The 25,672-nt window shown below is 42.3% G+C and overlaps 1 protein-coding gene and 1 long non-coding RNA gene across 2 annotated transcripts in view; both read right to left on the reverse strand.

The window, feature by feature from the left end:
- SPON1 (spondin 1) overlaps positions 1-25,672 on the reverse strand; it is a 306,848-nt gene that overhangs the window by 93,465 nt on the left and 187,711 nt on the right.
- On the reverse strand, positions 802-22,883 carry LOC120980266. The gene is made up of 3 exons (XR_005774496.1): positions 22,755-22,883; positions 14,712-14,717; positions 802-817 (listed from the first exon to the last, which is right to left on the reverse strand). It is a non-coding gene; the product is annotated as an uncharacterized LOC120980266 (long non-coding RNA).

A 25,672-nucleotide genomic window follows, 5' to 3' on the forward strand; every position in this document is an offset into this window, starting at 1 on the left:
GCAAGCTCTGCACTGGTGGCACTCCGATCCCGCAGTTTAATCCTCTTTAGGAGACGATCCTGATGCTTACTGGACTTTCTTGGATGCCCTAAAGCCTTCTTAGCAAGAATTGAACCTCTTTCCTTGAAGTTCTTGATGATCCTATAAATTGTTGATTGATTAGTAGCCACAATATCCTTGCCTGTGAAGCCATTTTTATGCAACACAATGATGGCTGCATGCGTTTCTTTGCAGGTCACCATGGTTAACTATGGAAGAACAATGATTTTAAGCATCACCCTCCTTTTAACATGTCAAGTCTGCCATTTTAACCCAATCAGCCTGACATAATGATCTCCAGCCTTGTGCTCGTCAACATTCTCACCTGAGTTAACAAGACGATTACTGAAATGATCTCAGCAGGTCCTTTAATGACAGCAATGAAATGCAGTGGAAAGGTGTTTTTTTGGGATTAAGTTAATTTTCATGGCAAAGAAGGACTATGCAATTCATCTGATCACTCTTCATAACCTTCTGGAGTATATGCAAATTGCTATTATAAAAACTTAAGCAGCAACTTTTCCAATTTCCAATATTTATCTAATTCTCAAAACTTTTGGCCACGACTGTACATGTAGCCGCAGCTCCTGAACCAGCACTGCTACTCTAAGCAGTGGCGTAGGCAGAAGATTGACAGGGCTGGACTAGAAGGGGATGTAGAATATTTTTGGTGGGAAAACCCCTTTAACCTTCTTTTCTTTGTTTCTAAATAGTTTTGTAATTGGATGCAATTTAATGTTTAGTATAGCTACTGCGTTATTCAAAAAAATGCATCTGTCTAGCTCCACCCGCCATTTTTTTTCCTTATTTCTCTGTCCACATGCTCCGTTCAATCCTTCAACTGCCACCAGTAAAAGGAGACTTTATTTTATTGTAACCAAGCTGGCCTGCTCATTTGCTCCATCATCTGTCAGACTCCCCTACCATTCTCCCACCTTGCACCCTGTTACCCATTCACATAACTAGAGATGAGTGAGCCGAAGTTGACGAAGTGGAATTCGATCCGAATTTCAGGAAAAATTAGATTCTCACTGAATCTGAATTTCCTCATGCTTCGTGGTAACGAATCCCATTTTTTCCTAAAATGGCTGTTTGGACATGGAGCAAGGAACTCTGACAACGAGGGATCACCCACAATGCCATGCATGCAGCCAATCAGCAGCCAGCCCTGTGATGTCACAGCCGTATAAATAGCCTCAGCCAACTTGGATTCAGCAATTTTCCAGTGTACTTAGTGCAGGGAGAGACGTCAGCAGGCGCTAGGGACAGTGGTAGAAAAGACTTTAAAACTTTTAGTTTGCTGTATGGAAGTTCAGGGAAAGGATAGGGAGGAATCATTCCACAGTATTAAAGCAGAACAGGGTTCAGTAGGGGAGGCTACAGCCTGGGTAATAAGAACAATCCTATTACACCTTGCTGCACTGACTGCGGATCCAAATTGCCATTATACAGCTCTGTAATTCCAGCAACCCGTTCTCGTTATTGGGGTGCAAGTGCTGATTGACACAGCCATTAAAAGGGTTTATTACAAGGAAATATTTCTACGCCCTATTTACCCTTGTGCGGTGCAGTTATATGCTTTAGAGCATTTTTTGGCGTGTATTAGTGGCAAAAAAATATATATTATTTGCAGTTCAGCGGGACAGTTATATGTTCTATTTTACAAGTCCTTTTTGGCTTTTAATAGTGGGAAAAAAGGGCTTATTAGCTGTCGTGTGGTGAAGTGAGAAAATTACAGACTTTTTTGGGGTGTTTTAATTTCCTTTTCATTTATTTATTTGATCTAACAGTATGTCAGACAGAGAAGTTTCAGGCCCTGCATGGGGGAGTGGCAGAGGCCTAAATGTTTCTGGCGCAGGCACAGGTCGCAGCAAAGTAAGGGCGCGTGGCAGCAGGAGTCGCAGCGAGAGGCCTGAGCTCCCGGTGTCATCTAGCGGTCGTGTCTTGACCAGCAACCCAGCGGTTCTTGAATGGTTGATTCGGGCATCCACTTCATCCCAAGTGACATCAGACACCCCTAGCCAATAGTCAGTGGGTTCGTCAGACACAACCCTTAGTTTGCATGGCCCGGGAGCAGGCCCTGTGCCCTCACCTGTTCTCAACCTGCCTCTGTTCTTTTCTGTTCCCTCAGCCAGAAAAGTATTGTATGCTGTGGGCACAGTTCCACTATACAGCAAGGACCAGCTACTAGAGGACAGTCAGCAGCTACTGCCCAGCCAAGCTGTGGAGGAGACATCCGCCACTTACTTCGGTAGGCGGGCAAGTAGTGATGAGTAGAGTGGCTTGGGAGCTGGTGTTGCGAGCGGTCAGGCTCCTGAGCCAGAGACCGTTGAGGAGGACATCAGTAACGTGCAAACAGTACTCGATGATGATGATGTAGCTGATCGCACTTTGGAGCTGGGGGATTTAGGGGCTTCATCATCATTGGTAGAAGAGGGTGGCATCTTGCCCGTGAGGCAGCGAAGGATCCAGCAAGTCACTAGCGTGGCCGGGAGTCAGCAGGATGGTAGCAGTGGGAGGTCGGAAACCAAACGTGCCTGGGGTAGACCACCCACTTGGCAGGAGCCTACCTGCCCGGAAAGTAGTGGTGCAGGAGTTCACTGAAGCAGCAGCGGTAGCAGTCAGTCAGTGCGGAGTGTTGGGGGTAAAATCACCTACTCGGTGGTGTGGCAGTTTTTTGTTAAGTCACCGGAGGAGGTGAAAATGGCCATTTGTAGAATCTGTGTGCAAAAGTTGAAGCGTGGCCAGGGTGCTAATGTTGGCACCACGGCCCTGCATCAACATATGCAGCGTCACTATAAACTGGCCTTGAAGAACCGTGGCTCCGATGTGGTGGTCCAGCCTGCTGCAGCAACTGCTGCATCACCAAGTGGCAAGCACCCGATTTCAGGCAATCAAGGCTCCACCACCTCAGCAGAAGGGAGGGTCCTGATGCTCCTGCTCCTCCTCCTATTCCTCGTCAGTCATTCCGTCAGCAATTGATCACCAAAGCGATTGCCAAGAGACAACAGTATGCATGCACTCATCCAACGGAGCAGAAGCTGATTGTGCTCCTGGCCAAGTTGCTGGTGCTGCAGTCCCTCACTTTCCAAGTGGTGGACACTGCACCTTTCAGAGAACTGATGGCTTGTGCCGAGTCGAGGTGGAGAGTCCCAAGCCGTCGTTTCTTTGCCAAAAAGGCAGTACCAGCCCTGCACATGTATGTAGAACAGAAGGTGGGCCAGTCCTTGAGCCTGTCGGTGTCTGCCAAAGTGCACGGCAGCGCCGACGCGTGGAGCTGTAACTACGGTCAGGGACAACACATGTCCTTTACGGCCTACTGGGTGAATGTGGTTCTTGCACAGCCACTCCAGCAACTTGGCGAAGTGATGCCAGCCTCCACTGCAGGAACAATTCACAGGGGCCCTCCAGCATACCACATGTGCAAGGCACGGCGGTGTCACGCTGTTCTGCACCTCGTTTGCCTGGGCGAACGGAGTCACACAGGGGAGGAACTGCTCCGTGTCCTTGATCAAGAAATTGAATCCTGGCTTTCTCCACGACAACTCAAAATCAAAACCATGGTGACTGACAGCAGGAATAACATGGTGTGGGCGCTGCATCAAGGAGGGCTGAGCCATGCACCCTGCATGGCACACGTGTTCAATCTGGTTGTCAAGTGGTTCCTGAAGTCTTTCACCCATCTGCAAGACATTCTAAAAATAGCCAGGAAACTTTTGGGGGTTATTGTTCTGACGGATTAGAGGAAGGGCAAAATAATCAGTGATGTCAACACAAACTTACTGCTGACACCCTCTCCACTCTGTCCGGGGGGCTTTACTTGTATAAGTGTTTAATAGAACAGGTTCTGTAGACATCAATGTGGAATCAGCTGATGACAGTGTAAGGCTAGGTTCACATTTGAGTTATTTGGTCAGTTTTGGTCCCGTAACTGCCTAAATAAGTGAAGTGTGCAGTGATTCTAAGAGTGAAGCCTGTCATCTGCATGTCATACTGACTCACAGTATTGTTTCACTACCACATCAGACTCCCTATGCGTGTTACTGCAAGGCACAGTGTTCTACACCACTATAAAGGCTCTCCGCAGCCAGGAAATAGCAATTTTTTAACGCGATTCACCACAAATAAATTTGGATCGAACCAAATTTTTAATAAAATATTTGGAGAACCTCTATACATAACATCAAGGGCATGACACCAGCCACCTGATAGAAGATCCCAGCCACCCGAAAGAAGGGTTGTGCCTCTCCATTTACTGTATTTGCCACTTGGAACAGTGCTGGAGCAAGGATTAGCCAACATGAGGACTGCAACCACTTACATCACCTCCCCTGTGGTCTAGCGCACGGCATAGAGAGACAGAAAATGAAGGAGTAGGATAAGAAGAGACGAAAAAGAGGAAGCTTTATAAGAAGAGAGGACGAAGATGAAACAGTAGGATAAGAAGAGGGAAAAACCATGAAGAAGAACGCAAAGAATATAGGCACCTTAAGCCCCACTGCAAATCCACGCTTAAGTGCAGGTCTTCCCTAAGCTGTTTTTGCATCTCTTAAAATGGTAAATTAATGTGAATCCCCAGGGTCCATGCAGAATATAGCTTTGTGTTATAATTATACTTAAAGTACCTTATCCTTAACTACTGTTTGTAAAAGAGGAAACACTCAGAGGTATGTGTATGTGTGTGTGTGTGTCCTTCTCTCACTCAAGTAATTTTGGGAAGCTCCTGGGCATTGCTATTCTCACTTACTTACAGAATTTATGAATACACACACCTGAGATAAGGCAATGGATTCAAACATGGAGGGTGAAGTAGTAGGAAATGAGGAATGACATCACTCAACCAGAAGGCTCAATCCTCACCAAAGGAGACCTCAATAGAACAGAAATGAACAACCAAAATAATATATTACGGGAGGCACCCACTCAAACCACAGATGTAAAAACCCAAAGAAACAAATAAATACTCACTCCACCAGGGAGGGGGGTAAGCAAGATAAAGCTCAAGACACTTTCAAACCCCTCACTACCTCCCCAAGGTTGAATATACAGTACAGACCAAAAATTTTGACACACCTTCTCATTCAAAGAGTTTTCTTTATTTTCATGACTATGAAGGCATCAAAACTATGAATTAACACATGTGGAATTATATACATAAACAAGTATGAAACAACTGAAAATATGTCATATTCTAGGTTCTTCAAAGTAGCCACCTTTTTCTTTGATTACTGCTTTGCACACTCTTGCCATTCTCTTGATGAGCTTCAAGAGGTAGTCCCCTGAAATGGTTTTCACTTCACAGGTGTGCCCTGTAAGGTTTAATAAGTGGGATTTCTTGCCTTATAAATGGGGTTGGGACCATCAGTGGCGTTGAGGAGAAGTCAGGTGGATACACAGCTGATAGTCCTACTGAATAGACTGTTAGAATTTGTATTATGGCAAGAAAAAAGCAGCTAAGTAAAAAAAAAACGGGTGGCTATCATTACTTTAAGAAATGAAGGTCAGTCAGTCAGCCAAAAAATTGGGAAAACTTTGAAAGTAAGGGCTATTTGACCATGAAGGAGAGTGATGGGGTGCTGCGCCAGATGACCTGGCCTCCACAGTCACCGGACCTGAACCCAATCGAGATGGTTTGGGGTGAGCTGGACCACAGAGTGAAGGCAAAAGGGCCAACAAGTGCTAAGCATCTCTGGGAACTCGTTTAAGACTGTTGGAAGACCATTTCAGGGGACTACCTCTTGAAGCTCATCAAGAGAATGCCAAGAGTGTGCAAAGCAGTAATCAAAGCAAAAGGTGGCTACTTTGAAGAACCTAGAATATGACATATTTTCAGTTGTTTCACACTTGTTTGTTATGTATATAATTCCACATGTGTTAATTCATAGTTTTGATGCCTTCATAGTCATGAAAATAAAGAAAACTCTTTGAATGAGAAGGTGTGCCCAAACTTTTGGTCTGTACTGTATATATATATATATATATAATATAGAAAAAATGAGGATGCAGCACTCTGTCAATGGCGGGTGCAAGGTCAGGCCAGTGTGAATCAGCACCGAGATCCAATGTAGTATACAGACAAAAGGAAGGCCAGCAGCACACCAAGGTTTTCAACGAAATGTGAAGTTTATTCCTCCAGAGTCAGCAGCGACGTTTCGACAGCTTGTTGCTGTCTTTCTCAAGCTATGTGCATATGTGTTGCAAACATACAATTTAAAGGTGCATCAATTACACAATTCAATTTACATCAATTAATCCATGTACAAGAAAATTCATATAATACGTGATTCCTTATATTTAGCAAAATACATACATTATACCGCAGTGTTGCAAAATACAGTGCATACATTCAATATATAAAATGATTCATACTGTGTATAATATGGGGCAAAAACCCTAAATACCCTTCATTAGTGCAGGTGTGTCTGATCACCAGGTTAAAAATCACGATCAGCTGGTGCGCCATGTCGCGCCGGCCCCACGGTCCCGGCGGCGTCCCCGTTCCCTCTATGCGCATAGAGGGAACGGGGACGCCGCCGGGACCGTGGGGCCGGCGCGACATGGCGCACCAGCTGATCGTGATTTTTAACCTGGTGATCAGACACACCTGCACTAATGAAGGGTATTTAGGGTTTTTGCCCCATATTATACACAGTATGAATCATTTTATATATTGAATGTATGCACTGTATTTTGCAACACTGCGGTATAATGTATGTATTTTGCTAAATATAAGGAATCACGTATTATATGAATTTTCTTGTACATGGATTAATTGATGTAAATTGAATTGTGTAATTGATGCACCTTTAAATTGTATGTTTGCAACACATATGCACATAGCTTGAGAAAGACAGCATCAAGCTGTCGAAACGTCGCTGCTGACTCTGGAGGAATAAACTTCACATTTCGTTGAAAACCTTGGTGTGCTGCTGGCCTTCCTTTTGTCTGTATATATATATATATATATATATATATATATATAAAATATATGTAAAATCCTTGACTTGTTTATATGTTGATGACAATGCAATTCTGAAATTCACTATTTTTACATAGACTTTGGTAAAAGAGTAATAGACCCACCGGGGCTTATTATAGGAACATGATGCTCACACTGACTTACATCTTAAGAAGGAATTTTATCCCCCAGTGAGGCAATCATTTTATCACATTTAATTCTTGTGATGCCAAAATAAGCGGTGGAATGGCGGATGAATATGTGTAAGGGAAGGGAAAGAGTATAGTAGGTGCTGTTTAGCTAAAAATAACAACCTTTCTAAACATTTCTGAAGCACGTTCAACACACTTTATTACATTTTCATAAACAAGCGGCATATAATTATCTTTCATTCAGAGAAGTAATCCTTCTTTAGCTATTATTTAACCATGGATGACAGCTGCATATTCCAACACTTACAAAATTGGTTTCATCTTAAAGGGAACTTGTCAGCAGCTCTCATCATAAGGCTAGTTCCATGATGTTATACTACTTGTAGATACTAGGGTTGAGCGAACCCAAACCCAGACTTTCTCACTGAAGTTCTTGTTCGGTGTTCGGGTAATTTAATTATTTTCCATTATAACATAGTTATAATGGAAAATAATAGCATTCTTAAGACAGAATGCTAAATAAAATGGCCATTGAGGGGTTAAAAATAATGTAAAAAAAACTCACCACTTGATCGCGCAGCCAGTATCCTCTTCTTTCTTCAGGACCTGCAAAAGGACCTTCGACGACGTCACCGCGCTCACCGCGTGCGATGAGCGCGGTGAGATCATCGCAGGTCCTGCTAAATGAAGATAGAAGGACCTGCGGTGACGTCACCGCCCTCACCACGTGGTATAACCATGTTATAATAGAAAATAATAAAGTGAAGTTCGGGTCCCCATTGACTTTAATGGGGTCCAGGTTCGGGGTCAAGTTCGGGTCCCGAATCCGAACTTTGACCTGAAGTTCGGCCAAACCCGGCGAACCCGAACTTCCACGGGTTCGCTCATCCCTAGTAGGTACCTTTTACACAGGTTCCTGTGGAAACTGGCAGGTATACGAGGAGAGAGAAAGAGCAGTGATAACATTGCCGCATGCTGCTTTCCAATTGTCATTTGGGTGGTGAATCACAATTGGAATCTCAGTCTCACCCAACTTTTATCTTATGGCCAACTTAAAACATAACTTGAGTTTTCAAAAAAGTTTGCATAAAGGCTGTGCTTCTTTGTCCAATCATTACTGTGAAGGAACAGTCATGTGTGGTCTTCCCTAAAGTCTCTTTTTTATTATTCCCTGTTTTAGCTGCACAGCTAAATGCATTTCTCTCACAAGCGGTGGGTATCCCCTTCTGTCAGTACTGTATGCAGCGACCTCACTTCTCTTCTTAACCACTATATTTGTTTTCTTCTAGGGGTCTCAAAAAGCTGATATAAAGGGATAAATAACATGTATACAAAGTAAAGCCAGTTGTTTTATTAGGCTGACAATCTCAGCTAGCTCTGACATGCCCCCACTTCCTCTCAGCCATCTTCTGAGTCTCTGTTACCAGTGATGAACCTTGCCTGACATCAGGCAGTGGACTGCAAGTTAGGTGGAAGTAAGACCCCTAGTGGCCATGACTTTACAGCTTTTTTCAGGTGGATGACGGCAGATTTTTAAATGAAGCGATTCAGAAAATTGCCAGTTACACCATTCTACACATTATAATATGTCATCCGAGCATCATATAAGTCACATTGGTGCAACTCTGGAAACTAGTTCCCTGTCAATTGTTGGTTCAGGTGGAACATTCACTTGGAATGAACTTCTACCACCTTGGTGAGTGGATATGTGGAGTGGCGAACTTCAACCATCCTGGTCTCTACAGTAAGTCTTCTCAAGCAACGCTTTTTTTTCCCAGACTCTACAACAATGGTAACTCTATATATCCTATATTATGTGGATGTTTCACCAAGGTATAAGTCTAAAATATCTAGTAAAAAGTATTTTTTGGAACACTTCCCATAATTCATTTCAGAACAGATTAAGGCTGTCTCTACTATCACAGAATTTCCCAGATGACAAAATAAACAGGGCTGTATCTCTCTAAAGAGCCAAGAAAAGCCTAAAGCGAGTACAAAATAAACATTACGAGACACACAAGGGATAAAATAAACCTTGGACTATAGAAATGGTTTAATGCGTCAAAGTTCTAATTCATGTGAGAAGATGATCATGAACTATTAAAATTGCTGTGCTAAGCACACACTTCTGTGTTTTACATTATTTATGCAGTCAGGACTATTTGGAAGCTATATAGTTTTCTTATACAGTTTTTATATTGTAATACTAAAGATAAAAAGCTGAAAATGTCTGAGAAAACATTCTACTAAATAAAAAAAAACAGTCTAAATTTTTCTTGTTTCCTTTTATCTTTCATTACTAGGTTTAGTTATTTTTCATTAAGACAACCCACTTGGGGCCCCTTCTATGAGCCAAAGCTTAGAGCTTCTAAGTAGCCATTCTTTTGTGTGGCTGGCATGTCATGTTACATGGAAACTATATAGTTGGGAGGAACATTCCCTTTCATCTCTGTGGGTTCATGGAGCCACTCTTGCCCCATTATAATTTTCGGGGATATGACCAGTAAGTGGGAGTCCTATATTGATTTATAAACTACACATTATCTTAACAGGATTTTCAGAAGAATTTATACCATGAAATGTCATCCCTACATATCATATAAGTCATATTGGTGTGGCTCTGGCAGCTGGTTCACTGATCACATGGTGGTTCAGGTGGATCTTAGTCTCATTTTCCACCTTTCCACTAATGTATATAGGAGTTGTGGAAATCTATGGGTGATAGACAAGTAGAAGATACCTGTTGAATGAAGGTGAAAACACAACAAATTAGTTTTTGGAATTTGTTGGTGACCAAGCTGCTGAACATCTACCAAGCCAACTGATTGACATCTCCTAATATGCTTTTTCTAGGAAGACCTCATTTAAGATTAATAGTCTAGGACTAAGTACTATGCGTTTGATCTGAAACATGCAAACATGGTCCCACAACTTTCTTGTTCTGCCATTGAGATAATAGAATAAAATGTATGCTTTCAAGATTCAAGGTCAGTGTGACTATAAGGAATAAAAGCTTCCTACTCAGATCCTCCAGCATCTTGTGAAGGGTTACGGCTAGAGATGAGTGAATTTATTTAAATTCCTTTAAGTCCAATTCTAACAAATTGGTCAGCAGATTTGATTCAGATAAAAATAAATTTGACCCAAATCAAAAGTACTTAGATTGACCTGAAAAGTTGTATATGACATCCTGAGGTGTCCAAGACCTCAGCCAAGAAAGCATTAGTAATGTCAAAGTGACAGCCACATTCGTACATGGTTATGGACAAATGGATGGTAGCCAGTAGTAAAAAAAAATAATCTGATTAATAACACACTGCACCGTCAGATTTTATTTTTAAATTTAATCGTGGTCCACAAATTATCCCGTTTTGGTAGCTGATGCCTTCTTCTCTGTCTTCTGACCTGTAAAATGGTCACACCCATTTTGAAAGATTCATCCAAATCGAAGCTCAAAAAGTTTGAATTCAGCTGGAATCTGAATTTTGGGGAAATTCGAGACAAATCTGTTTATCGAGCTCATTTCTAGTTAAGGCTTGTCTACACATAACGGAATTGCTGTAGATTTTCTCTCCAGATTTGTGGATGAAAAATCCGCAGCGGATTAGTACCAGCAAAATGAAAGAGATTATTTAAAATCTCATCGACACTTTGAATACATTTTCAGTATGGAAAATGACCCGTGGAGAGGGATTTTTAATGCTTGCGGATTTCCCCATTGAGCCCATTGGGGACGTCAAAACCCGCAACAAAATGCAATTGTTACAGATTTTGCTGTGGATTTCCTACTGATCTGCATCAAAAATTGCAAGACTGAAAAATGAAAAAAAAAAAAAAAAGATTGACTTATCCAACTGTTTTCCACAAATGATATTTGCAAGAAAATCTGCATGATTTGGTGCAAATTTTCTACACCAAACTTTTCTGGGGTTTCATGCTAAAGTTTTCTTGGGCAATTCTGCTATTTGTAGATGTACCCTTACTGAGCTCTTATTGATTAGTATTAAAGGGGGTTGTCCTCCGAAAAATATTCGATAGTTTTCAAACCAGCACCTGGCTCTGAATACATTTATAATTGCATGTAATTAAAAATGTTGAATAGCCACTGAGTTATTTAATAAAATGTATCTGTATAGCGCCACCTGCTGCTTGTTATTCTTCTTATTTTCTTGTTCTGCTCATTGAGATGGTCGCACATGCTGCAGCAGAATGCACACACACCCTGAGCTGCAGCAGAATGCACACACACCCTGAGCTGCAGCAGAATGGACACACCCCCTGAGCTGCAGCAGAATGCACACACCCCCTGAGCTGCAGCAGAATGCACACACCCCCTGAGCTGCAGCAGAATGCACACACCCCCTGAGCTGCAGCAGAAAAGACATTCCCCTTGAGCTGTCAGCTTGTTATAATTCTAGCAGAGCAATTAATTGGAGAGATCTTTGGATCCATGTGAGGTCCAGGGCTGGTTCTAGCTTTATTAGAAAGAGATTGTCATGTACTATATGATGTCTGATTTTCATTTTTTACATTTATAATGGCATAACCCCTTTAACGTGGTGCCTTTTAAAGGTGCAGGTTATTGCTCCACAGTACGCTGCGGTCTCTGTCTCATTCACTGGGAAGCATCTATTAGGGGAACATCTCACATTCGGTTCCCAAGTTTCTTGTTTATTTTCAGTTCCAGTTTTCTGCTCGACATCCAGCTGCACGTGTCAGAGGAGACACATTTTTGAATAATGCACCACATTTATCGCATTACAAGTGCATTACAAGTAAAATGTTTATGAAATTGAAGAATTACAAGTATATTTATCGTTAGGACCACTCCACTTATGCATATGCATGGAGTAGTCCAAAATAACCATGAGAACTAGAACACTTTTGAATTAAAGGGGTTGCACAGGCTTAGGAAAACATGGTTTATTTCACCAGAAATGGCTCTGCACATGTCCATGTTATGCATCTAATATATTTCAGCTCAGATCTATTGAAGTGAGTGGGGTTGACATGTATTACCGCACACATCCTGTGCAAATATGTGGCAGACTAGATTGTGGAGAAAAAAGAAATGGATCGCACATAGAGCTGCACCAATTTAGAGTAGGGTTCCATTCATAAGAGGCCAACTTGAAGTGGTTTGTGGACCTATACTAAGTGCTTTGAGTACAATTTATAAATGACGCTGAGGAGCAGTATTTCAATGCACGGCATATGGACCTGTAATCTTTTTTTCCACAATATAGTATAGTTGGAAGAGAGCAGCCATGTTCAACATCTCCATTGACACTTACCACTCAGCTGCCTCTAAGCTTCTAGCACTCACTTCATCCTTTGGCCTCTCACAGTGGTCCTCCACTCCCACCTACAGAGATGGTCATACTCTGGATCTTATCTTCACCCGCATCTGCTCCCTATCTAACTTTCTAACTCGCCTCTCCGCCTATTCGATCACAACATACCCACATTCTCTTCACTGGTCTCTTCAGTTGCTCCCCTAGTCCACACACTAGCACACCCTTACAGGAACCTTAAAGGGGTTTTTCGAGACTTTAGAACTGATGACCTACGTATAGGGTTGCCACCTTTCCCAACAAAAAATACCGGCCACCTTTCCCAACAAAAAATACCGGCCAAGTTAAGCCACATTCCAAAGGGGGAGTGGTGAGGGCGTGGCTTAACACAGGGTGTTAAGTTGCTGTCATACTGTGGCTTCCAGTAATATTAATGTCCCAATTAGTACCCCCCAAAATTAATGCCCCCCATTAGTGCCCCCCAGTAAGAGTAATGGCCTCATTAGTGCCCCCCAGGAAGATTAATGCCCCCCATTTGTGCCCCCAGGAAGAATAATGTCCCCATTAGTGCCCCCCAGGAAGAATAATGCCCCCCATTTGTGTCCCAAGGAAGAATAATGCCCCCATTAGTGCTCCCCAGGAAGAATAATGCCACCCATTAGTGCCCCCCAGTTAGAATAATGGCCCCATTAGTGCCCCTAGTTAGAATAATGCACCTAATTAGTGCTCCCAGTTAGAATAATGCCCCCAATAGTGCCCCCAGTCTGTGCAAAAGAAAAATAAAAAAGCACTCACCTCCTCCATTTGCTCGCGCTGCGATGAATGCCCCCTTGCTGACTGGAAGCACAGGACAGGACTCCAGATCACATCTCACCATATGTGCACTTTACCCAAGCCCATCCGAGCTCACCCCCAACCTCACCATAGTGTTTATCCCTGCTCTAACTCATCTCTTCAAACTATCAATAACCACTTGTGTCTTCTCCTCCTGTTTTAAACATGCTATCATCACACCCATCCTCCAAAAGCCTTCCCTTGACCCATCTTCTTCCTCTAGCTATTGCCCCTATATCACTTCTCCCTTATGCCTCAAATCTACTTGAACATCATGTCCTCCTTGAACTGTCCTCCCACCTCTCTTTCTGCTCCCTCTTTGACCAGCTACAATCTGGCTTCTGACCCCACCACTCGACTGAGACTGCCTTACCAAAGTCACCAATGACCTGCTAACTGCCAAAGACAAACATTTCTCTGTCTTCCTCTTCCTTGACCTGTCCTCTGCCTTTGACACCGTCGACCACTCCCTTTTGTTAAAAACTCTCTAATCAATTGGCATTATGGACTTGGCCCTCTTCTGGATCACATCATACCTCACAGACCAGACATTTAGTCTCGCACACCACCTCCTCGCCTCTTCCCCTCTCTGTTGGTGTCCCTCAAGGCTCTGTCCTAGGATCCCTGCTCTTCTCAATCTATACCTTTGGCCCAGGACCACCTAGAGTCCCATGGATTTCAGTATCACTTTTATTTTGATGACATTTACCTCTATTGTCCAGATATCACACCACCTTACTATCCAGAATCCCACAATGCCTATCTTCTATATTCTCCTTCATCTCCTCTCACTTTCTAAAACATGGATTAAATAAAATGTATAATCTTTCCCCCATCTCACTCAATGCCCCCCCAACCGACCTATCTGTCAATGGCTGCACATTCTTCTTGGTCAACCAAGTCTGCTACCTTGGAGTAACCTTTGATTCTGCCCTTTCCTTCAAACCACACATAAGCTCTTTCCACCACATGCCACCTCCAACTCAAAAATAACTTATGAATCCACGCATTCCTCAACCACAAGACTGCAGAAATGCTTGTAGATGCCCTCTTCATCTCCCACCTAGACTACTGTAATATCCTCCACTTTGGCCTTCCATCTAGCACCCTTGCACCCCTCCAATCTATCCTCAACTCTGCTGCACAAATAATCCACCTCTCCCCCATTACTCCTCTGCCGTTCCCTTCACTGGCTCCCCATTTGCCAGCAAATTCAGTTTAAAATGCTAACAAATACATATAAAGCTATCCATAACCTGTCCCCTCCGTACATCTCTGAGCTACTTTTCCGATACATCCCGACACGTAATCTATGATCCGCATAGGACCTTCTTCTCTCCTCTTCTCTTCTCACCTCTTCCCCCAGTCACCTTCAAGATTTCTCCTGTGCATCCCCCATACTCTGGAACTCTCTACCACAACATATTATCAGACTCTCACCTACAGTGGAATCCTTCAAAAGGAACCAGAAAACCCCCCTCTTCAGACAAGCCTACAACCTACCGTGACCCTGTTGCCACTAAACCGCCATGACCAGCTTTACCCTTATCTACTGTGTCCTACTCCGGTCCTTTGTAGAGGCAGGGTCCTCTCTCCTTCTGTACCAGCTTGTAACTCATCTTGTTCCTGCTTATTGTAATGATCTGTATAATGTATGAATACCCCTGTTCATATGTACAGTGCCATGGAATGAATGGTACTTTAATAATAAACAATAATAATACATTGGATTAATGTATCTATACAATCACAGAATGTATTAAAAAATACCCTTGTAAAGGTTTTTATTGACAGTTTGTCCCTAGGTCAAGGCAGTTTGGGGATTTTAGCCACACATCAGTGCGGCCGTTAGAGGTTTTGTTTGTTGAGCTCATACACAGGTTAATAGGGGATGTAGAAAGCTATACTGTGAGCACGTTTTCTGGCACGGCAAATAGCAATCTTCTCGTGGGTGCAGACAGGCACGCTGCCATATTGAGCTGTTTGTTATTTCAGTGATTACATCTACCATTATGATGACAAAATTAATTTGCAGATGAAGCAATATGGTGCCCAATATTTCATATATTTCTAAACAAAAATGTTGGCTTAGGAACATCCAACAACTCATTTCTTGCTTCCGGAATGAATGGAAGTGGGTTGCATGCTGCAATCTCTTATAAAAGATGAAAACCTCATCCTGAATCATAAATGTTATATTTGGCCGTGCACACCGTACTATTACAGTCGCTGTCAGATAACAGCCTGCTTGAAGACCCCAAAACAAAAGCTAACCTTGATGAGGTGAGATGGAAAATGCAGTCAACTGGATGGACCTGTAATTTTGTGACTACACAGCAATCAATATTGGAACTGCAAACCATGATTGCCAGACCTAGAGATAAATAATGGATCTTCTCCCATTTGCTAAAGGCCAACTGATCCTTCTATTTAATACTCAGTGGATTTGCTAACTTGCCTCATGCGCTAACTAGGATCAGTTAAAAGCCCAGATGATCATCTAACAAACATTCGGCGACAATTATTACCCAGTGAAAACATTCTCTGGATTTAGACGATAAATGAGCAAACACCACAAACATCACATGCATAAAACATGTTTGCCATGTGCACATTTCAACGTGTAAACAGGGGATGAGCTGCTGACGATATGCAAACTGTATCGGGACAAACAATTGTGGTTAACATGGTTCATGCCATCCAATATGATCACTGCCCCTTCAACAGAGATCGACACTTAAGCAGAATGATTATTTGTCCTTGTAAATGGGCCATACAACTGGCCATACACATGTGACAATGATCGATCCACATTGCGGATAAACAGTCATCATGTTTGAGCCTCATGTTAAGGACATACATCAGGAACATATGCTGGGAGCTTTTCTGGGATATACGCCTTGGTAAGAGAGGTGACCAACAACCCAGTGATCACTATAGCTGAGCTTCAAAGATTCTATGTGGAGATGGAAGAAACTTCCAGAAGGTCAACCATCACTGCAACATTCCAACAATCTGGGCTGTATGGCAGAGTGGCCATAAAGAAGCATCTCTTTAGTAAAAGACACATGAAAGCCTGTTTAGAGTTTGCTTAAAAAAAAAAGCACCAAAAGGACTCTCAGACTGATAGAAACAAGATTCTCTGGTCTAATGAACCAAGATTGAACTTTTTAGCCTCAACTCTTGCCATGTCTGGAGGAAACCAGGCACTGCTCATCACCTGCACAATATCATCCCTACAGTCAAGCATGGTGGAGGAAGCGTCATGCTGTGGGGGTGTTTTCCAGTGGCTGGGACAAGGGGACTGGTCAGGGTTGAGGGAAAGATAAATAAAGCAAAATACAGAGATATTCTTAATGAAACCCTGATCCAGAGTGCTCTGGTCCTCAGAATAGGCCGAATGTTCGCCTTACAACAAGATAATGATCCCAAGCACACTACCAAGACAACACAAGAGTGGCTTAGGGACAACTCAGTAAATGTCCTTGAGTGGCCCAGAAAGAGCTAGAACATCTGTGGAGAGACCTACAAAATTGCTTTCTATCGTTGGTCCTTAGCCAACCTGACAGAACTTGAGAAAATCTGCAGAGAAGAATGGTAGAAAATCCACAAATCCAGGTGTGCAACCCTGGTGGCCTCATACCCAAGAAGACTGGAGGCTGTAATCACTGCCATATATGCTTCAACTAAGTCCTGAGTAAAGGTCTGAATACGTATGTTAACGCAAGATTTTCGTTTTTCCTTTTGAATAAATTAGCAAGGATCTCTAACATTCTGTTCTCAATTTATCATTATGGGGGACTAAGTGCATAAATGATGGCGAAAACCTGACATTTTTTTATTATTTTACCATGCACTATAACAAAGTATGAAAAAAATGAAAGGGTCTGAAGACTTTCTAAATGTGCTGTATATGATGGGATACAAGCAGCAGCTGCTTTAATAGGAAGAGACCATATGACTGGCTGCAAAGTCACCTCCTAATGGATTCAACATCTACTGGACCTTAAAGACCTATTAGGCTTTGTTCACACGTGCATTGGAACCTCTTTGGATATTCCATAATATTTGACCTGAAGTACAGTGCAGCAACGTTCTTCACATAAAAGTGACGGTCATTGAAATGGAACACAACAGAACCAATTATATTCATAAGTCTATATGGTCCAGTGGTCCCAACCAGTATCTTTTATTAGATGATAGAAACTACTACAGAAATGTAAGCAGACCCTCATTGTGCTAAAGATTGGGTCTACAGAAGGATACCTCCTGTGACAATATGCAGGGCCGTCTTTAACGCGGGGCAAAAGGGGCAGCTGCCCCGGGCCCAGTTGCTCCTGGGTGGCCCAAGGCAGCTGCCTCTTGAGCCCCGCTGGCCACTGCCCACAAGTCTGTACTAGTATGTGGGCGTTGTAATGTGTGTAACAAGAGCCGGAGAGGCAGCTCACTAGCGATTGTAATGATAAAATCGACAGCCATTTCCCGCACCCTCAGCACTGCATCCAGTCACACGCAGGGCTCTGCTTCTGAGGGGATTCTTCAGCCTCCACAAACTTTCCGTCAAGACTGGGAATTTACAACAAGGAAGTGTGCAAGAAGAGAAATGACGGCCCGGACAGCCAATCAGAGACAAGGAAGGGTTGTGAGAACCAATGGAGGAGCAGAAGGGGAGAGGTGGGAAAGTCCCAACTTGTGACAGAATGGAGAAGGATGCACATTGGACTGAAAAGTGTATATAGCTGTCCTGTGTGGACTGTATCATATGTATATAGCTGTCCTGTGTGTACTGAGGAGTGTGTGTAGCTGTCCTGCTATATTATATATATTACTTGTTTTATGTGAGTAAGGGTACTGGGTGTTTGGAGAAGGGGGGTGTGTGTTGTGTGTTGTGGTGGAGGGCGTGATTGCATGCTAGGGTGTGGGAAGGCAGGATCCAGGGGGCCCAAGTAAATTCTTGCCCAGGGTCCAATCAATATTAAAGACGGCCCTGACAATATGATGGGCAAGTCCAACCCTGCCATAGTAAAAAAGAAAAACAAATAGTATATTGGATGCAAGAATTAATAATAAAAAAAAATATATATATAAAAAAAAAATATATATATATACTGTAAAATAGAAGACTTTATGTTCTACTTTGCCTTACTTTTTAACTATTATGTATTCAGGGAAACGTTTTAGTATTGTCTTACTACTGTTGATTGGCAAACAACATAAAGTTTGCTCAGGGGGAAGGTTATTAATATGTTTATGCATTTTACAAACTAGGTACCATAAAAACACCACCGTCAGCTTTTTTATTTCATACCAATTTCTCAAAGAAACTGAAAGTCACCAAATACTGCTGAAACCTCACAAACATTGTGATCAGCATAAAATCAACCAGATTAGGGGGTATTATTCATCCCTGAATGTCAGTGTGTGCTATTTAAAAGCTCTGAATATAATTTCTTGCATCCAGTAGGGAACACTGAGGGTATACATTGATGGGAAAGGCCTCATGCACACGGCCGTTGTTTTGGTCCGCATCCGAGCCGCAGTTTTTGCGGCTCATATGCGGACCCATTCACTTCAATAGGGCAGCAAAAGATGCGGACAGCACTGTGCTGTCCGCATCCGTTGCTCCGTTCCGTGGCCCCGCAAAAAAAATATAACCTGTCCTATTCTTGTCCGTTTTGCAGACAAGAATAGGCAGTTATATCAATGGCTGTCTGTGCCGTTCCGCAAATTGCGGAACGAACACGGACGTGATCCGTGTTTTGCGGATCTGCAATTTGCGGACCGCAAAACACACAACGGTCATGTGCATGTAGACAAACACTGTGAACATAAGATTGTAAATGTGAAAAATTCAAAAGTCAAAAATTTTTGGTGAGACTGGCAACACGTGGTTTGATCTGACAGGTTTCCCCTGTGGATCAATAGACATCTGTGATGTTTCTAGTATGGCCACACCCCTTGCCTCAGGTGTTGCTAATCTAGTCATTTAACCTTCCTTATTTATAGTTGCTTCTCCCACTATGCTGTGCGGTTTATAGCTTCGGTTTCCGTTTTGGATTGCTGGTGTGTGGAACTCGGAGTAGTTCCTGGTGCTTCCATAGCTCCTATGAAGTTATGTTTTTCCTTTCCCTTCTTGTATTTTGTTTGGGTTCTGTGTGTTGCTTTTCCCTATTGTTTGTATTAGGCCTGAAGGAGACTCCTGTTCCTCCTTCCATTTGGAAGAACAGGTAGTCTCGTCCCTACCATTAGTACCAGGGTCCTATAGGGCTAGATGGGACTCTAGGTATTCCTGTGTATGAACCCACCTACCTCTGGGGTCTGTTCATACTGGTAGTCAGTAAGGATCTTGGCTAGGGTTTTACTAGGAGGTGTCCTTCTTCCTTCCCTAGTTCTCAGGCCTGATTCCCGGTTTCCTCCTTCCCTCCTATGCTCGGTGTGGTGTATCTCTCCCACACCGAAGCGTGACATTGGGTTCTACAGATGAATTGTTGGTGTTCTTTGTCTGGGACCATAGAAATTACAGGTAGATCGAGTAGATCAGCATTTTTTTTATTTATCGAGTTGTGGGCTTTAGAAATGAACCCATGACCTGCTATAATACAACGGTAGAAATATAGGAAACTGTCACAGTACTAATCAGCCATGGCTTAAATGGTAAAATCCCATAAAGATTGCTTAATATACTTACGTAGTACAATCATTTTATTAGTCTACCATGGCAATAATAAAATGTAATTGGAAATGCTTAGGCTAAAACATTAGTGACTTATGAAGAAACTTTGCATCATGCTAAATTTGTTTTTCTTTTGTGTCAGATCATTTGCATCAATTATAGTTTGCTACAGATTATTTTTGTTAAAAAAAAATCCCTCGGCCACCCATTATTAACTAAACTAATTACTCGCTAGACAACAAAGCTATCCATAGCACGCTCTTTCAGCTATGAGCCAATGTTGGATTCTTTAATTACTTAGTTGTGTGAGACTCGAGAACGCTGACGTGGTGAAATAAGCGATAATCTGTTATAGCTCATGAAATCAAACTTGACTCCAGGGTACTTTATGGATTATTAAACTTTTTCAACTTTTTAATTGGTTTCATTAGAGGCTGTGTAACAGAGATTTTGCAATGGATATAAATGCTAATGTCTCTGAGCTCTGCTTAGATGTTTTATTAATACATTGAAAACAATGGTTTTTGCATATCAAGGAAATCTGGTGCCAGCCCTATGATTTATTTTTTCGTGATGACAAATACTGCTTTAAATTTGTAAAAGTTGCCACATGAGCTAAAAAAATCTTCACATGCTGGACCTAAGTTAAAATACGAGTTCAAAGAAAAACGGGAAGCACAGGAACTTGATTAGACTGTAAGAAAACCCATGACAGAAGTGTGAGGGAACAAAGCCAGAACTGTGAAAAACAGGATCAGAGAACATGCTGTAGCAGAACCACAAAAAGACAAAGCTAGAACCAAGAGGGGAAGATGTCGAAAAGGAAGAAACAGAGGCAGAAAAAAGAGGGAACTAAGCCAAAAATGTGAGCCATGAGTGAAAAGTGAGTATCATGAGGAGGACAAAGCTGGACCGATGAGAGGGCTAGAAGCAGAACTGTGGAAAAACATGAGGGAATAGAGATATCAACTTGTGAGGGTACAGCCACATTTATGATGGCAAAGAGGTACAAATGTGTGGGGGGGGGGGGGGCAACCAAAACCACTAAAAAGAGCTACAACGAGTAGGAGAATTGATCCATATTGAAGAAGGGACCTAACCTTGGGGAAACATGGTTACATATTAGAACCATGATGAAACTGTCTGGACATCAACAAAATCAGAACTATGAGGGGAATAGAGGTGAAATTGTGAATCCATGGTTAAATTGAGTCACAAATGCGAAGGAACCGTGAGAACCATGCAACAGATAGAAATGTGAAGGAACACATAAAGGAAACAGAGTCCAAAATGTGAAGAAACAACCAGAAACATGAAAAGCATAGAGTCAGAAATGTGGAGGAGCAACGAGATCCATGAAAGTCAGAAATATCAAGGAACAACCAGAACCGTGAAGGAATAAAATCAAATTATGGGGTAACAGCCAGAACCATAAAAAATGCTAAGAAAAATCATGCGTAAATATACCAAAATCAGGGTATAGGCTAAACCATGAAGGCAGGATCCCAAAAATGTGAAGGGACAGTCGTATACAGGCAGATATAGAGCCAGAAGTATGTTAGAGCAACCAGAACCTTATATACACTTTGTATGCAGGGTACCAATGTATTCCATATTACTATACAGAGATTGTCATCAATTCCATCATTCCACTGTCTGCAATGGGACTATCCCACACAGGGAAAATTAATAGGAAACTGAAGAACCCAGAGTGAAGCCATTGATACCTAGGCAGAGCTGATGTTCATGCAGATGTTTTCCTTGACTAGTGTTAGCCCAGCGTTCCGTGCCTGCACTGCTGGCCCCACATGCGGGCACAGGCGCCCTCATTCTCTTCTGCTGTCTTGCACCATGCTGACAAGCGTGGACTGCAGGTAGCTTAACTGTTGTATTTGTGCTCCATGCCAAAGTTTACTTCCTGCTTTAGTCTTGTACTGCTGTTTGGGTGTGCACGGGCAAGTCTCTCCTCCCTTGGGTACACGCCCTCTATCTCCCCAGCCTAAGGCTGAGTTGCAGGAACTATTTAAGGGCGCTTCCTGCTCCAAGAAGGCCCCGAAGCAATCTTGGTCACTAGCTTGTCTAGTTCCTTGTGTGAAGGTGTTTTGTAGTTCTGCTTTTCTGTGTACTGGACCCTGCTTCTTGATTCAACTGACTTTGCTTGATTGCTGCCTGCCTCTGACCTTGGACTTCATTTATGGACTTTGCTTGATCTCTGATTGCCCTGACCCCGGTAGGGTTGCCACCCATACGGGAATGACCCGGACAGTCCGGGTTTGTAATCCTGTGCCCGGGTACAAGCCTTTCTCAGACCCGGACACAGGATTCATTTAAAACTGCAGACTTGCTAGCCGGCCCTCACCTGACAGCTGGCGGTGAGTGGCAGCGAGTGGTGATGATGACCGTGAGCGGCCAGCGTGTCAGCCAGCGGGCGAGGCGATGAGGACAGGTGTCAGCAGCGGACGATCAGCTGAGCCTGTCACTGCCGGAGCGGCAATCTGCTGAGCCTGTGAGTGATGCTAGCAGGGCGGCGCTGTCTTCAGACACTCCCTCCCTCTCCTAAGTGAGAGGAAGTGACATCAGAGAGAGAGAGAGAGGGAGCGTGGGAGAAATCATTTTCTGGCAGCCTGCGCGTGGAGCTGCTCCAGCAGTTTCTTCTTCTTTTCGTCTGGGAGTCAGTAGAAAAGGTATTTAAAACATTTGAAGTGTTTAATAAAAAATATTAATTGGAAGGGGGGAGGGGGGGGGCACGGCACTTGTTAGTATTGCACATAAAACATGCCCCCACAAAAAATGCCACAGGTAACTAGGGATGAGCGCGAATATTCGAATAGCGAAAGATTCGTACGAATATTACAACTTTGTAAATTTGCGAATATTTCGAATATATTAAAATATATTCGTTATAACGAATATTAGTTTTTTTTCCATCTGAACCCATTAGTCATATTAGTAATTTACTTTAATATCACTAAATTAGTGCTAGTAATTTAGGATCACAAATTTTGTGATAGTAACAATTACTACTATCACTGATGGGTTGGCTTGGTAGAATTGTCGAATATAGCGCTATATTCTCTATCTTTGTCTATTCGACAAGCCAACCCAATAGCATAAAGCCCTTATGCGACGCGATTCACTCGCATATTTAATTGCCGATTTATCGCATAACAAACTATCCTACATAAAGAGGGAGATTATAGATCAGTAACGATTCTCATTACTGATTTATAATTTTCCTCTTTATGTACAGCACTATATTAGCTAAATTGCAGTCTATATGTGTATATTACGAATATTCGCTATATTGCTATAACTTCGATTTTTAGAGTATTACGTATAATCTAAAAAACAAAGTTATTGCAATATAGCGAATATTCATAAAATACACATATAGACTGCAATTTAGCTAATATAGTGCTATAATCTTTTTTTTATAGTCAAATTTTTTTGTCTCTTCTCAACTTCATTTTTGGAAAAAATTGACACTATTGAAAAAAATAATACTATAGCACTATATTAGTTAAATTGCAGTCCATATGTGTATATTACGAATATTCGCTATATTGCTATAACTTCGTTTTTTCGAATATTCGTAATATTCTAAAAATCGAAGTTATAGCAATATAGCGAATATTCGTAATATACACATATAGACTGCAATTTAGCTAATATAGTGCTGTAGTATTTTTTTTTATAGTGTCAATTTTTTCCCAAAATGAAGTTCAGAAGAGACAAAAAAAATTGACTATAAAAAAAAGATTATAGCACTATATTAGCAAAATTATGTGTATTTTACGAATATTCGATATATTGCTATAACTTCGTATTTTAGAATATTCGTAATATTCTAAAAAACAAAGTTATAGCAATACAGCGAATATTCGTAAAATACACATATTAGCCAACCAATATTAAAGTTTCCTTATACAGTTTAAAGAAAATCGCAATACGCAAAAAATTAAATCGCATATTATTCGAGATAAATAGAATAATGACGAATATTCGATTTAGACGAATATAAGACGAATATTCAATCGAATATTCGCGAAATATCGCGAAATCGAATATGGCACCTCCCGCTCATCGCTACAGGTAACCAGTGACGTGTTTTGTGGGGGCATCTTTTATGTGCAATAATACATATCGTCCAATACAGACATCCAAATTTCATGTTAGTGCAAAATCCATTTTATTGATAGTTGTCGTCCAATCGACAAGTGCTTTTGGGACCGTGCAGGGTCCCCTTCATCAGGCCCAGAAATGCACTTGTCGTTTCAATGACAACTATCAATAAAATGGATTTGCACTATAGATGTACCGAACTACCGATACCGATACTAATATCGCTGCCGATACAGAGTATTTGGGCGAGTACTTGTACTCGCCCAAATGCTCCTATACCTTCCCCGATATTGGAACTTATGGTCGGAGGGAGATGTCCCTCTGACTGGCAGCTCCAAGGGAGCATACAGCCGACTTCCTTTCCAATCAGGAAGCTGGGAGGTGGGTTATCATCCGCCTCCTGGCTTCCTGATTGGCTAGGAAGCCTGCTTTACTTGTTGCTAGGCAGCCTAGCTTCCTACCCAATCAGCAAGCTGGGCAGCATATCATAACTCGCGTCCCGGCCTCCTGATTGGTCAGGAAGGTATGCTGCCTACAAAAAAGTGATTCCGGCTTCCTAGCCAATCACAAAGCGGATTGAAATCATGACTCGCCTCCCCTCTTCTTGATTGGTCAGGAAGCTAGGTTGCCTCTGAAGCCGTTGTTCTTTCACTTGAACTCCGGTCTTCACGGGAAAGCAGGAAGCCAGGCCTTCCTGATAGTTATGGTACTTACTTTACCAAAAAATTACCGCAAGTTGCTAAAGTGTTCAGGTTTGGCTTGAAGAAAAGGTGGCAACCCTAGACCCCCGGGCATCCTGAGTGCGTCATTCCCCTCAGTGCTTGGCACTGGTGTCCCTGACACCCTGGTCAGCTGCCACTGACTCGGGGACTGCTCGGAAGTGGCACCTGGTGACTACCCTAACGGCCCAAGCCAATACTCACCATCAGAGGCTCTAGTGAAGACCAGGTAGTCAATTGGTCATGCTCCTCCAGGGTATAGCCGGTCAGTGGGTCCACACCCGCTGGCATAACAAACAGACTCAAACCCTGGAATCTCAAGGCAACTGTGCTAACCACTGAGAAGATGTGCAGCCGCCAGAATATTTTTCTTACAATAATTCCTTCTTCATTAATGGTAAAAGAATGAACAGGAAAACCGTTATTTCTTCTGTAGTCAGTCACAATCTTAAACACTGGTCTTATTTAAATTGAACATCTCTTCGGGTCAGGAAAGATTGAATACATTACAAACAATCCTTTTCAAAAAGAACAAAGAACAAAGTTGTGCCGTCGCAGATTTCATGAAAATACTTAAATTACATCGAGCGCCTTTTGACTTCACTGCAAATTTTTTTTTTGCAAAAGCAGACAGTTCTAACAGATGGCGAGCAGGGCTGAAATATTCCACCACTGTGATGCTAATCGTACGCAGCATCATTTGTATTCATTAGTTTTAATGTGATAAGACCAGTCTGGAAAACTCTTTATTTTTTTCTTGCTTGAAATTATAGTAGCAAAGCTTTGAAAATCTGAACAGAATATTAAGATCAATCTTTGTCACGTTGTCCTCTCTACACGAGGCAGTGGAACATGAGCTTCTGGTCTCCTGCCCTAAGACA

The sequence above is a fragment of the Bufo bufo genome, chromosome 10, assembly GCF_905171765.1.
Source record: "Bufo bufo chromosome 10, aBufBuf1.1, whole genome shotgun sequence".
NCBI classification, from domain to species: Eukaryota; Metazoa; Chordata; class Amphibia; order Anura; family Bufonidae; genus Bufo; species Bufo bufo.